The sequence below is a fragment of the Pelodiscus sinensis genome, chromosome 4 (assembly GCF_052426305.1).
Source record: "Pelodiscus sinensis isolate ZL-2025 chromosome 4, ASM5242630v1, whole genome shotgun sequence".
Taxonomy (NCBI): Eukaryota; Metazoa; Chordata; order Testudines; family Trionychidae; genus Pelodiscus; species Pelodiscus sinensis.
In genome coordinates this window covers 80,013,761-80,029,155 of record NC_143055.1, presented here as the reverse complement: position 1 = coordinate 80,029,155, position 15,395 = coordinate 80,013,761, and the positions used below count along the sequence as shown (strand labels likewise).

Genomic DNA, 15,395 nt, shown 5'->3' with positions numbered 1-15,395 from the left:
GGACCCCAAGTATTCTGAGTGCTAGGCTGGTTTACCTTTACTTTATAGTTAGTCACTTGCAGACGTACCCTGTGCAATCAAAGCCTCACACTCTCAGTGGATCCTTCTCTATATCATCCCTTCGGTTAGGTAAGGATGGTGACTTAGCCCTGCTGTGTAGATGCACCCTAAGCTACACAAATCGAGCTACGTCAATTGTGTAGCTTATTTTGAAATTGGGAGTGCCTACACCGAACTTATTTAGAAATAGAGCACTCTTCCTCTGACTATCCTTACTCCTTGTACAATGAGAGTTACAGAAGTCAGAGTAAGAAGTCTTCTAGCATGCCAGTATTTTGACATTATTTCAAAATAACTGCTTGCTGTGTGGACTAAGTTATTTTGATACAACACTAGTTATTTTGAAATAATGTTGCTGTGTAGTTGTACCCTGAGGAAATTTGGATCCAGATCTTTTTGTTGTGGCTCTGCTTCTCAGAAAAGAGATGTTAGCTTCCTCTTTTCTCGTTTAAAATAGAAGTAGTGGTTGAGAGGGAATGGATCAGGATGCACCACTTCTCTCAGACTTGTCATATTGATTTTTCCATTCTAAACCCAATGACTAGTTAGGTCTATTCCAAGGTCACAGATGAGTGCAGTATAGCTATCCATCTCAGACACTTTCTCCTTAAAAATGAAGCTTTTTCGAAGTGTCCCTATTACACTTATTTTAGAGCAGTGGTTTTCAAACAGTGGGTAGTGACCAAGAACTGAGTTGTGCACCGTGTCTCGTTGCTGCAGGATGATCAGGTGACCAGTGGGAGTGCTAAGGCAGGCTACCTGCCTGTCCTGGCACCACAGACTGCGCTGCACCCCAAAAGCAGCCAGCAACAGTCCTGGCTCCTAGGTAGGGGAGGAGAGAGTGCATAGGGCTCTGCACACTGCCCCTGTCCTGAGCACTAGCTCTGCACTCCCACTGGCTGGGAACCTGCTGTTTCTGAGGTATAGAATGGTCTGCAGTGCCAGGAAAGGCAGGAAGCCTGCCTTAGCTCCCTACTGTACCACTCACCAGGAGCTGTTCAAGGTAAGCCCCTCCTGCCTCAGCCTTGACACCCGTAAAGCTGAAAGCCCCCTCCTTAAACTCCAAAGCACTCTAGTCAAATTATAAATTGTTGGGTTGCGGGCATCAACAATTTTCTTCAAGTGGATCACGAGAAAAAAAAGTTTGAAAACCACTATTTTAGAGAATATTGAAAAATTTACCTTAATTACATTGTTTTCCACAAAGTTAAAAGGCTATCTAGTCATAAATAAAATAAGCATACATTCCTATAAATATATCTCAGATTTTTCTGGCAATCTCCAAAATCAAAATATCTTTCTAGACTTTCACATAGAATGCAGTATATCACTTTAATAAAGATGATATGAGAGCTCTATCACAGATATGAGGAGTGTGTGTCAAATAGCACTGTAGAGTTTTGCTGAATGACTCATAGTCAGACCATACTTTGAACTGCAGATGGGGAGAATGTTTACGTATATGTTTCTGACACATGAAATGTGGATGTTCTGATATAATAAAATCATCACTTCTGCTATTTTATTGACACCACATTCAATATAAATATTTTAAAGTGCTCAAAGTGATGCACTTAGCATCTTCCGCCTAGAAATAAAGTACATTGCTCTTAGAGCGCTCCCTACTGGATTTACATGATATACTAACAGAGGAAGATGCTCATTCTGTTTCATGTGGAGCATACTGGAATGATGGCCTAAAATTGCAGGAATGGGGAGACATCTAGCTTATATATTTGGGTATGTTAAAATCTTTTGTGATGGAGGGGAAAAAGTGAATTGATCGCATAATGTGATCCCATTCTCTGCATCTTAGTCTTGCTGGTCTTTTATTAAAAAAAACCAAACAACCTGTAATTAAGGGACATGCCTTTATATTATATTTGACTTATGAAAGGAGATAGGAAGCACTAAATTTACTATATAGATAACCTCTAACTTATCAAGTAGAATACTATACTGCTTTAATTAGTAATAGGGAAGATAATTATTTTGTTCTACTGTTAAATTGACTTAATGTGTCAAATAAGAAGTACTTATGCAGTATTTTGTAACTTTTCTACTATGGATAAATGCTAGAGGACATGTAAATCATCTTCATGCTTAATATAGAAAATGAAGAAAAAAGATTAGGCTTTCTAAATCTAAAAAAGCATTTCAGAGAACGGCTCTGGAAATCGCTAGAACTGCTGTATTGAAAAAACAGTTTGATATCTGATACTAAAATGCAAACTTACTCATGTCCATTGTGCATCTGTTGATAATCTTAACTCATCTGCCTAAAACAGACATTAATTATAGTTTAATAATCTAGAGTAGTCAGATGGATTTCCTTCTCAAAATCATCTTTCCTCTGTACCAATGGGATACATATGCCACAGTTCCCTGAAGTAAACTATGGACTCCCTCTTCATCTCATTTCCCCCAAAATAAGGGGGGAATTCTACCATTAATTTCAGTCTGAGCAGGATCAAGACCTCAAAACTGAAACTGCTATTATTTAGAAGGGAAGACCATGAAGTACAATTTATATCTATTGCAATTTTGCTTGTTCTAGGATGGTATAGTAAAATGCTGAATATTTTGTAAATTTCTTTTAACTTTTTTCCTTAAATCCATGGATAAAATTACATGAAATTATCAGGTTGAGTTTGCCAATATGTAGCCTACCTCAGCAGTTGCTGCTGGTGTGATTTGTTCTGCTGAAGTCATCTAAACCCACAGAATTGCTGACATAAGTAAGGCCTTGAAGGATCAATCCCAGAGAGTGAAACATCTAGCATTGCATATGAGACCTTTTTAAAACTTAAAAACCTTTTTAAAACTTTAAAAAACAGGTTAGTTTTGAAGAACATTTTACATTAATATTTGTTTTTCTTCAAAATATTCTGATTTTTAACATTTGAAAAGTGAAGATCTGCAATTTAAAAAAAATCAAAACTGAAAATGCATTCTTCTTTTCAGTGACAAGTGGAAAAAGAGGTCTTAAAAAAAAGGAAAGACAAACAAAGGGGAAATACTAAAAACCAATTTCTATTCTGTTTTCTCCCATTAAAACCTACATTTTTAAACCTTTTTACAAAAAACTCATTTTTATTTAAGTGTTCACAAAATATTTGTCATTTCCCAGTCAGTTATATATATTTAAAATCTTGTTAATACATTTTAGCTAAATTCTGAGAACATATTGACTACAATGGGACTACTCATGTGTGCATAACTCTTACATTCATTTTATTTATTTAGAGGCATTTCTATGGTGCTGTTTGCTATAGAAATCCTACCAGCAGGATTTACAGCAAAATGCTAGCACAAAGGACCATCTAGAGCTAGACTGTAACTTTTTAATCTGCCCTGAATAATGGGTGGTATATAGCTGTACTGTTCCGCAGGAAGAATTGCATCTAAATACTCATTTACTTTGGGGAGGGAGTAAAAGCCAGATTAGTAAAGATTTTTGTGCCTAAAGATGCAAATAGGAGTTTCAAAAGTATTTTGGACTTCTACCTGCCATGATCCCACGCTCTCCTCCTTCCCATCCACTGACCTCTGCTTGTTGCAGGAGGGACTCTTAAGCAAGTAGCTCCTGTTCACTTTCTCTTGGAGTAAGGGGACAGAAAGTGGAGGGAAAGTTTTCCTTGGACAGCAGAGATATTGGGTCTATGAGTCTAATCAGCAAGGGTTACACAACATGAACTTTATTTTACTCTGTATATATGTATTAATTCATATGACTTTATATAAACTTACTCAATGCTGGAACTGCACATTGCAAACAGCTCTCTAGAAGTCAGTTGAAAACAAGTTAAAATGGCCACAGTTATGCTGAAAAGCAGGAATTGAAAATTCATTTGAAATGGCACTTGTAGCTAGGTAAAAGCATTCTACTAAAGTATCCAGTCATCTTACAGAACTGATAACTTTCTATGTTAAAATGTTTCCATACTCATCAGTCTTATTTGTGCTGTCTGTGTACACAAGGTTGGCAATGTAATCAGGAGTCAGTAGGTCCTTTATTCAGATGTCAAATGCACACACATTCTGTCTCCGTGTTGGTCTGGTCTCTAGCAAGAAGAGTGCTTGAACTAAAAATAACTTAAACTTGAAAAAAAGTAACTCATTTGATGGTATTGAACCATGGTCTCTGTATATGTGCACCAACACATGGAAGGCAAAGAAATGTGGCAGTAATATTGGGACACTTTTAACCCAAGTCAGTAAATCAAGATTTTAAAAAATTGTCCATTTTAGAAGGCTGTAGACCTTAATAGCAATATAGAAAAGCATGCTCAGCATAACATTATATAAAAAGCTCTGCCACTGGTTCACCTCTTATCATCCATATTTCCTTAATAATGAAGAACGATGAGAAAAACAAAAAAGTGCTGTATACGCAAAATCCTTGCCATAAAGATTATCTTCCAAAAGTAGTTGTTTGCCATCAACAGCTTTGACAGATAATGCAGAGACTAGAATTTATTTACACAGCAAAAAAGCTCAAGTTCAGAGTGTCTGTCAGTTGAAAAGTACTCTCTAATGAAGTGTAAAACAGTAGCATCCATTTAAAAAAAATGTACAGCACTGGAAAACAGACTACTAAGAGGTTTTCCAATCTGTAAATTTGCATAACTATGAGAAACAGCCACAAGTAACCCCCCCCCCCTTTTTTGACTAGCTAATTACATTGAGGCAAAATATACAGACTGGAAATATGGGTGTAGACAAGTAGATAATATGTTGTACAATTTCCTATTTCCTGGATTAATCTTTTGTTTGGGTAAGTGACAGCCTTCTTTTTCTCTTTAACATGCTCTTCAACAAAGCCATGTGGCTAACTGCATCTTCTGAGATAATTATCACATTGATGTAAACATATACTACACAATTTTGAACCCATTTTTCAAAAAATCTTTTTCAAAATACCCATTATCTTGTTTTACCCATTATCTTGTCTTAAATTTAACTGTAAGACCATCCGGGCAGACACTATGTGTTCTTATGCACTTGTACAGCACTTTACACAAAAAAATCCTTGCTGCTGATTGGGGTCTTTGGATATTACCACAATACAAATGAATAATACTTATAATTAATATAACAGTTCTCCTACATGGAGACCTAATACCACTGTTCTAAGGACCTGTGTATGTGTGTGTGTTACAGCGTGTGTACATATGTACGCACATACTCCTGGGAAGGAGGTTGGGGGGGGGATAGAAAATCCTGCTGCATGGGCTGGCAGTTCACAAACCCAAAATCTAAGGGTTTCTGCAAGCAGGGGGAAGGGAAAAATCTTATATTTTGTGGTTTGTTTTGACCACATTTTAAGTCTCTCCCTTTGTAACAAAAGATGTGCTGCATGTACCTAAGCCATTTAGAACTCCATTAATTACTATTTGTAAAGAACTTTGAGATGGAATATACTAGTTAAGAAAAACAGGCTTGATTTGCCAAACCTTTCTTCAGGTTAGTAAAGGTTTTCAGGATCATTCAAACCCATAACATGTAGTTGTTCCAATCTTCCTCAGTCAGCTTATCAATTTGTGATACCCCTGGAGCATAAGGAATTATTCACTAGTTTTCTTCTTACACTGTAGTTTTTCCTTTTTGCTTCTGATTTTTATTTAGAAAAGGGTTGTGATGTACATAGATGCAGAGTAAGGCATACAATATTACTTGGGTGAGTCAGTACTACTCAAGAATGGGTTGCAGATCTGGCTTACATCTATGGAGAGACAGCAGAGAGGTGAAACTGACAATCAATCAGCAACTCTCTGGGAGAGATCGGTTTCTATTCTTTTTGCATAACTCTGAAATGCTAAAAAGTGGGATTAATATTGATAACATTACAGCGAATTGACCCAGATCCCCAGACTAAGAGCCACGATATTTCCCCTTATTCGTACAACTTCCACATGCTGTGAAACTCCTCCGCAGCAACAACACCCCCCCGCAGCTGATACAAACGCAGCTCCCATTTATACAACGGACGCCCCATGATCAATAACCACGCTGAAAATCCTGGCTCTGTTCCCATTGCTGTCGGTAGGGGCGGGCTCGGGTCCAGCCGCGCGGACACCTCCCCGCAGTGCTTCGTGGATGGGGCGGGATCGGAGCTCCCTGAGCTGCTGCTGCTCCAGAGCCGCCGCTACCGGCTCATGCTGGGCAGGGAGCCACGAGTGTGCCCCGCGGCCAGTGCCTTGCTCTTCCCGGCCAGCGCTCTAGTGCTGCAGGGGAGCCCGGTGGCACCGAGCGAGGGCGCCTGGATGCGGGGGGAGCAAGGCGGAGCCTCAAGGGAAGTGGCAGCCGGGGGGGGTTCCACTTTCGGAAATGGCTGGAAGGCCTGGAGCCTTGGCTGAGGGGAGCTCGAATCAAGGCCTGGCTTTGGCCCGGCTCCCCCCCCCCCCCAGTTGGCCGGGATGGGGGGTGGCGAGTTGCGTGGAGCCGGGTAACAGCCCAGCTAGCAGCGCAACCTGCGTGCACAAGCCGGGTGGCTGGCGGCGTGTGGTGCAGCGCGGTGCGGGTTGTGCTGCATATGCAAATTGGGTAACTGCCCTTTCCTGAGGCGGGTTGGCTTGGGCTGCCCTCTTTGGCGTGGGCAAGCCAGTTTAGTGCCTGTGAGCAAACAAGTATATGCCCGTGTCCTTTGTGTGTCGTGTGCAAATACAGCCAGTGACTAAAAAGTGGCCCCGTGGAGAAAGTTGTCTCCCTCCCCCGCCTTCACAGAGTATTTAGTATGAGTGTGTTTTAGGGGAGCAAGCTGGCTCTCCAAGAGATAAATGCACTGACTTGAAAACAAAGGCGCGTTTGGTGTTGCTACTGCTAACGCTTGATTCCCCAGGAATACATGTGGAATACTTGGCGCCAAGGACTTTTCCAGGACCTTGGTGTTCTGAATGAGGGAGCGAGTGAGGTAAATGACCTTTTATTAGACCAACTTGTTGGTGAGGGACACCAGCTCTCCAGTTACAGATTGCAATTTCCCAAGCCAGTTTCTTGTTTCTTCAGTAGTATTGGTAACATTGACTAAGTACAGATGATTTATTTTTGTTTCTCCAGTACAAATATCTCACTGTCCCTTCAAATATTTCACTGTCACAGTGTCCCATATCAGAGAGGGGTGAATGCCGAGCTGACCACCAAATAAAGCAGAAGGCACAAGCCAAAAACTGTATTTTGCACTTACCATTTCTTCTACCACCACTTTTTAAAGTAATTGGAAAATGATAGAGAAGCAAAGTGGATAACAAGTTGAATGGCTGAACTGACATTCCATTTGGAACAGTAATAAATACATTCAGTAATTCAAGTTGAACCTTCCAAGTCTGGGACTCTCTGGTCCAGCAACATCTGTGGTCCGGCAGGGCCACAGATGTTGCTTGACTAAAGAGCACCAGATGCAGCAGTGGGAGTCAACATGATAGGCAGGGAGCTCAGGCTGGACCAGCAGCTGGGGAGCCCCTTACCTGGCCTGGGAACCACTGAAGTTAAAGGGGCCAGGCATGGCTGGAGAGCCACTGCCCCGGTAGGGGTATTCTCGGGGTCAGGTGGGCCATGAGGCTGGGGAGTCCCAGACCCAGCCAAGGAAACCCCTGCTGCAGATGGCTGCCGGTGGCCCATCCAGGGAACCTCTGGCAGAAGCAAGGCTGGCAGCAGCCAGGTGGCCCCTGCCAGAACCCCGGGAAACCCCCGGTAGCAGCAGGGCTGGAATTACTGGGCAGCGCTGGCCAAGAACATCCCAGGGAATCACTGGCTGCATTGGGGCCAGCCCTAACAGAGGCGTGGGGTAGCTGGGTAGCCCCTTCTGGGGAACACCCTGCAGCAGCGGGGCTGCAGAGGCCACACGGTCCCAGCTGGGAGCCCAGAGAGCTGCTGAGGCATTTTACCTTTGGCCTGAAGGGATCATATTCTATCCTAACATTTGTTTAATTTTTCATCTTTGTGCTGAGACGCCTACAAGTCCCTATATTTTTAAGAGTTACTTGGGGATTTATGCAGCCAAATCCTATTAAAATCAATAGGAATTGAGCGCATAAATACACTGCAAGCCTTTTCAAGCATAGAGCAAGGTAGTTATTGTTGCTTGTGATGATGATCTTGGTAATATTGATATGTTCAGTGGTAACTAAGACCACCAAATTATTTCACATATTTGTATATTTTTTCAAGTTTACCTGAAGATAACCTCAAAGAGCTGTGGGTTGATGACTTCTAGTCTAGTGTGTTAGCGGTCCATCTATTCTCCATCTTTTGTGGTTTCTTTTCACAGTCTCAGTAACAAAAAATGGTGTAAATAGAAATCCCCACAATGAGGTCTGTTGTTGAGCTTGTAATGCTTACATGAAAGGAAGCTGTCTGGAGTGTGAATGGAACAACTGCTGCATAGCAGTAGCAGGGAAATAGATGACTTGGCACTGGAGAGCTGCAATCAGCAGGGTGCATATGCCTAGTGTAGTAACTAATAATGGTTAATCTGGCCAGTTGGAGGACTAAATGAGAGTACATTGTTTAACCCTGTAACCGTAACTAAATTGTAACCTGAAAAGAGTTTATAATCATCCGGCTGCTACCCCATATCCGAGTTACATACCTGATCTGAGGTTCAGATATAAATTGCAATTTTATTTATTACTTGATAGTAGTATCTTATGCAGATTAATTGCTTTGCAGGATTATCTACTATACTGGTTACATTGTTGTTTTGGATTCCTCAGCTGTGTGTTGCTGTGGTCTCAGTTTTCACAAGATCAGTGCCCTCTGATTACCATTATAATGATTGTCTGACACTTGTTAGTTAGCAGAAGAGATAAGAATTAACCTTACCTTGATAGCTCTATTAATAGAGTAGTAACCCAATAATATATCTGTGTATCAAATACAATAACTTCTGTGTTGCTATTGTTATCGAGATTGAAATTAAATAACTGGCATATTCATATCTTGATTTCATGATTTCTTGCTTTTTAGAACTTATCGAATTAGCACTTCATATATAGCAGGAGAGAGGCTGGCTTCAAATAACGCAAAGAAAAATGTTTTTTTTTTTTAACACTGTACCTTGTTCCATGATAGCCAAATACATGATAGGAAGGATAGTTATACTTCAGAGTGACCATTGGAGGGCGGCCACACCAGGAAGAGAGTGGCCAGCTGGGGCCAGGGCAGCCTTCCTTCCCCCCCCCCCCCGAAATGCCTCCCCAGACTTCCCGCTCCCACCCCTGAGAAACCCTCCAAGAGGCTGAGGTAGAACTGTGCAGCCCTGGCCCCTCTTCCCTGGAGGAGCCCTAATCCAGCCCCTGCCCTCCTGGTAGAGGAGCTGGCAGCTAGGGCTGGGCACCTCAGCCCTTCCCTAAGGAACCCTGCTGGAGCCAGGGCTGGGCACTGAACTCCCCACTTCCTGCCCTGAATCCTACAACCCCCTGACCTGAGCCCCCGCTCCCCCTCCCCCCCACCATACTTCAAGCCCTCTACCCTGAGCTCTCCCTGCCCTGACTCCTGAATCCCTATCCCCTGTCCTGAAGGACCCAAGCAACACCAAGTAAATCTAGTGAGTATATAAAGGGATCAGAGATAATGGGCAGGACTGCCAATTTTTATCAAAATTGCACTCTTACTTTTTAAAAAGTCCCTAACTTCTAAATGATCTTTTGTCTTCATGCTTTGTATGAATGTCTGAGTCCTCTAGATCCATGAAGATCTACAGTTCACACATAAAACCTTTTTTTATTTATCACCTCTTGAGTAATATGTTTTAAACAAGTTTTGTCTTGTACTGTATAAAGTCCTGAAATAGTATAATATCATTAAGTAAATTCACTTTTGTGTCTGAAAGTAAACTGAAGTGATTGATAGTTCTGTATCCAACAGAGCACCTACATAACTACATAGTCAAATGGGTTTATCCTCATATGTGGTTCAAACTCAACATAACAAAAAAGCCTTTAGATAACGTTAAGTATCTGAAGCAAACTCACAAAAGCAAGGAAATTGTCAGTGAAGGATTAATCTTCTCCTACCTGAGTATAACAGGTGTTGGAGAACATTAAAGTGGCACCCCATAGTGGCTTAGTATGAGAGGCTTAATGCTTAACTATGAGTTTTGTGGCTTTTGAGTTTTGGTTTCAGAATTTAACTCCTACATAGGCAAAAATTGTGTTGGCCTACCCTCATTTTGCATTGATGAGCTGTATCTCTGTATATATTGCTGTGTACATGTTGCTTCCATTGACTACAAGAAGAACATACTCTAGTGTTTTTGCTTAAAAAATGTGAGTTTAAATGACTCCAAAAATGAATGTTTGGTGAAACCTTGAATCATCTCCATTTTTAAAAAGGTGTTGTTAATACAGTAAACTTTTTGGAAGTGCAGTTGTGCATTTGCACTTATGGAACAACTTTTCTATGTACAATAGTTGATTTTTAGAGCTTATTGTATCAGGATATTCTCTTATTCCAACTCTAGTGGTTAGAACTTTTTGTCCAATTGCTCAGCATTTCTTCCTGGCTCTCTGACAGACTTACTTTCTGACCTTAATCAAGTGCCTTACTCTGTGCCTTGGGTAATCAGTAATGAGTAAAACGTGGCTAAAGTCACTTTTGAAAATGGAGCTTAAGCTTCTAGCACTAGATCCACAATGGAGACTTGGTCTCAGTGTTGCAACGCCTAGTATTTTGGCACCCTGCTTCTTAGAACGGGATCCACAAAAACAAGAATATTGAGCCGGGAGCTGCCATAGGCCAGGTCTACACTAGACCTGATTGGTCCGGGTAAGGTACGCAACGCCAGCTATGTAAAATATGTAACTGGAGTAAGCTTACCTTATGCTGAGCTTGGTGCCATCTTCACAAAGGGTGGCCAACAAGAGCAAATGCTCCCATTGGCTTTCCTTACTCCTTGCAACTGTGAGGAGTATTGACGATGGCTGGAGTCCCCTCAGTGGTCAATTTAGCTCCAGTATGACAAGTGAAGACGTGGCCTTAACTAGCCAATAGGAAATGTCACGGAGGGATATCTGGCCTAAGTTGTGCCCTCAAAGCCATTGAAGTGCCTAGCTCTGGACTGGAGGTAGGTGTCTGCCTCAGCTTGAGATTCACAGCCATGAATCCCCCCAGTCTTTGGAATACCTAACACTATTCCATAACTGAGGCCAGGTCTACACTTGGGGGAGAAAGTCAGCTCAAAATATACCACTCCAGTTACGAGACTAGTGTAGCTGGAGTCCATGTATGTTAAGCTGAATTTCTGCAGTATCTATATTGTGGAAGGTCTACAGGAGAAACTCTCCCGTTGACTTCCTTATATGACCCTGTGGAGTACCAGGGTTGTTGGGGGTGCCATCAGCAGTTGATTTGGCAGGTCCTTACTTGACCCATTAAATTGAACCCTGGAAGATAGGGTAAGTATAGACAAGGTATGAGGAATACGTGCCCTCTTTTGCCCAACAGCTAGGCTGTGTCTAGACAGGCCAGTTTTTCCGGAAAATCAGCTGCTTTTCTGGAAAAACTTGCCAGCTGTCTACACTGGCCACTTGAATTTCTGCAAAAGCACTGACTTCCTACTGTAAGAAATCAGTGCTTCTTGCGAAAATAATATTCTGCTCCGGTTCAGGCAAAAGTCCCTTTTGCGCAAAGCTTTTGCGCAAAAAGGCCAGTGTAGATAGCTCCGATTTGTTTTCCGCAAAAAAGCCCCAATCACGAAAATGGCGATCAGGGCTTTTTTGCGCAAAAGCGCGTCTCGATTGGCACGGACTCTTTTCCACAAAAAGTGCTTTTGTGGAAAAGCGTCCGTGCCAATCTAGACGCTCTTTTCCGCAAATGCTTTTAACAGAAAACTTTTCCCTTAAAAGCATTTGCGGAAAATCATGCCAGTCTAGACGTAGCCTTAGAGTACTCAGCCAAGATGTAGAAGACTAAGGTTCAATCCCTTTCTCATCCCCCCAGATGTGCAGCAGGGATTTATACCAAAGGGAGTACCTTAACTGCACTGTCCTGAGAAGAGTCTCAGTTTCTCCTGTTGAAGCTGTTCCACAAGTTATTGGAACAAGGACTTGAAAATGGATCTCCCATATCATAGATGAGCACCATAACAACTGGCTTGTGGCCTCATTCTCTCTTCCTCTGGCAGAATACAATTCTTAACTTCTAAGAATACTTGAGCTAGGAAGGAACACTCGTTGCTCTGCTAGCAATACATCTCTATTCTTTTGGTGGAGCTGCCAATAGAAGGCAACATCACTCATACCTCACATAAGCAATGTGATGCTACCAGGTGCAAGAAGCAGGCAAAAGGAACAAGGGTTTATCATGCTGTTTGCTTCTACTTTGTAAAGATACATCTACACTGCAGAGGAAGATCAAAGCTGCTACTGTCTATCTTCCAGGGTTCAAATTAGTGATCTAGTTAAGACAGCTAATTTGAAATGAAAAGGAGCACTCCGGTCGATGCTGGTAACCCTGCTTTCATGAGGAGTAAGGGAAGTTGAAGTAAGAGTGTTCTTCCTTCAACTTCCTGCAGTGTAGACAGTGCCAAAAGCCAAGGTAAGGTACTTTGACTTCAGCTACGCAATTAATGTAGTTGAAGTTGCGTACCTTAATTCGACTTTGTCCCGTAGTGTAGACATACCCTAGGAGTGCAGAAAGGAATTGTGCTGCTATGCCTAGAGGCCTCAGAGGGACAACAAGCAAATGTTTCCATGTCCCAGAATTTTTGTTGTTACTCTGTTTCCTCAGAAATTAAAGAGAAAAATCAGCATGACAGTTGAAGCGTGACTCAATGCAGCATGGTCTTGCTGGGTGCAACAAGGAGGTAGAAGAAGAGGTGTGTAAGAGTGTGAGGGATGTTACACTGTAATTGTCTGTGAACACTGCAGAACATGAATGGTGGTTGTGCAGGATGGGGTCCAACATGTACATGCATATATTTACATATAACCTAGTTTGTATCTTCCTCTCACCCAAAAACATTGCCTTGCCTTTTTTGTCTTTTTACAGTGTTGATAGAGCTGATATGCTCCTGGGATATTACAGAAAAAAGGTGGGTGAGGTAATAACTTTTATTGGACCAACTTCTGTTTTGTGAGCTTGGGTGCTAACTTCCCCTCTGAGAGAGTTCTCACCCCTTCCTCTGCCCCATCCCATCTGCACTGCACTCTTTCCTCCAAGCCCAGACCCCTACCCTCCTCTTCCCGCCTCCATTCCAACCTTTCCCCCCAGTCCCTCACTCCTGCCCCACCTTCTCTCAAGTGCACCACATTCCTGCTCCCCTCCCCACTCCACCAGAGTCCCAAGTGCTGCAAAACACTTGTTTGCAGTGGGAGGTGCTAGAAGGAAAGGGGAGGAGATGGGCTGCCGGTGGGTGAGAGGTGTGTGTGTGTGGGGGGGGGGGGGAGGGGTTTGACTGCCAGCACCCAGTGATGGTTTTTTTTTCCTCATGGATGCTTTAGCTCCCAAGCACCCCTGGAGCTGGCACCTAATTTGATGAAAGAGACAAGCTTACACCGCTAACACAGCACTCATCTTCAGGACTTGGGTGTTGGGTTTTGTTGTTGTTTTGGGTTATGCGTTGTATACATGCACTGGTGGATTATGCTGTGATTTTTGCTGGGAGTGAAGGGGAATTTCATATTACATTTCTTATATAAATAGCCAACTATTGTATTTCATTGCTAGCCCAATTTGGGATTTTTTCATATGATGTTGCAATACATTTTACTGTTATCTATTCTACTACCGAGGGTCCCATTGGGTCACTTTTTCCATTGCTAAAGGATTCCAAGTTTGTTGTGCAGCCAAGCTATTCTTAACCATACTGTTTTGGATATGGAAGACTCATGTACTTCTGAATGTTACGAAAAAGATTGGCTGTATCATACAGGCAGCAAGAACAGCAAAATGCTTGGTAATGCTTTATGTGGATGATTGCAAGCTGGTTAAAGACCATCTAGCTAGTCTGTTTAGGGCAGCACAACTTGTAGAGCTGGCAGAGGCAGCTTCTTTCCGTGCCAGTGAGCTGGGCAAGCAGGAAGGGCAAAGTAAGGAGCAGGGTGGAGGAAGCAGGGGCTCCAGGAAGATCAGTCTAGTGGAGAGGATGCTCCCTCCACTACTCTAGGAGAAAGATGTTTTGGTTGCGTGCCTCCTTCCTCCCTCTTTTACAGATTGTTTAGGTTTATTTTATAATTTTTCAGGCCTTGTTTTAATATAATACAATAATTTGATGTGTAATATTATTTTCCCATATAAAACAATTTTTAATTTAAATATAAATTTAAGGTACTTTTTAATTTTTTATATGATACATAACTTGTTTTGTTGAAATAAAAACCAGTATAGACCGTGGTTAATCAATAGAACAGGCTTCTGTGAAAATGTCAGATACTTTATAAGTTTGAGATTTTGCATAAACATCTAATCATGCTATTGCAAAAAAGTGACATTTATTGACATAAAATTAATATACATTTTGTGGTTTTATTTGAGAATGAATGAATAAATAACAAAATGTTAACAAAATGTCCTCCTCCTCTTCCCCAGAGCCAGGCACTCCCATTCCCCCCATTCTAACCCAATCCTCCTCTGCTACCCCAGACCTCTCCCTGCTCTAACCCAATGCCTCATCCCTCCTCCAGAGCCAGGCACTCCCAGCCCCCCCAAACTAATGCCTCCCCCAGAGCCAAGAACCCCCCAGGCCTCCCTAACCAATGCCTCCCCCAGAGCCAGGCACCCCCAAGCTAATGCCTCCTCCCACCCCCAGCGCCAGGGACTCCCAGACCGCTCCCAACCTAATGCCTAGGTCCCAGAGCTGCCGCCGCCACACATTTCTTCCTCGGGCGCTGGGGTGGCGTGAGTACAGTGGCCAGCTGTGAGCAGGTGCTTGATACCTGTGCAGAGCGGCTGGCCGGCTGTGAGCACATGCTGGAGCACCCACTGCAGAGCGGCCCGCCCAGCTGTGAGCTGTCACTGGAGCACCAAGTGGCTCAGCTAGCCCTGAGCAGTCATTGCGGTGCTGTGCCCAGAGCAGCCGGTCAGCTGGCTGTGATCTGCTCTCGGCCACATACTCCGAGCAGCCAGCGGGCCGCACTTTATTCTTTTATAAAAATGTAGTGGTGGGCCGCAAAAAATTTCGATCGGGCTGCATGCGGCCCTCCAAAGGCCTGTTTGACATGCCTGGTCTAGTGTAAGGATGTAAGTGAGAAGTTGTCAACTACTCGCATTCTCCCTTCCCCCCCACTTGCTGTCTCTATCAGAAGCAGCAAGGGGGGGAAGCGGGAGCCAGCTTAAAAACTGGTTCCTCCCAGCACCATCTCCGCAGTGCTGCCTGACTCCTATTGTTGCTACCT

At 42.9% G+C, this 15,395-nt stretch overlaps 1 long non-coding RNA gene across 1 annotated transcript; it reads left to right on the top strand.

Moving 5' to 3' along the window:
* Positions 1 to 6,033: 6,033 nt before the first annotated feature.
* Positions 6,034 to 14,893, top strand: LOC142829603 (uncharacterized). Its single transcript, XR_016349451.1, has 5 exons — positions 6,034 to 6,105; positions 6,902 to 6,973; positions 12,790 to 12,877; positions 13,051 to 13,093; positions 13,503 to 14,893. It is a non-coding gene; the product is annotated as an uncharacterized LOC142829603 (long non-coding RNA).
* Positions 14,894 to 15,395: the final 502 nt, after the last annotated feature.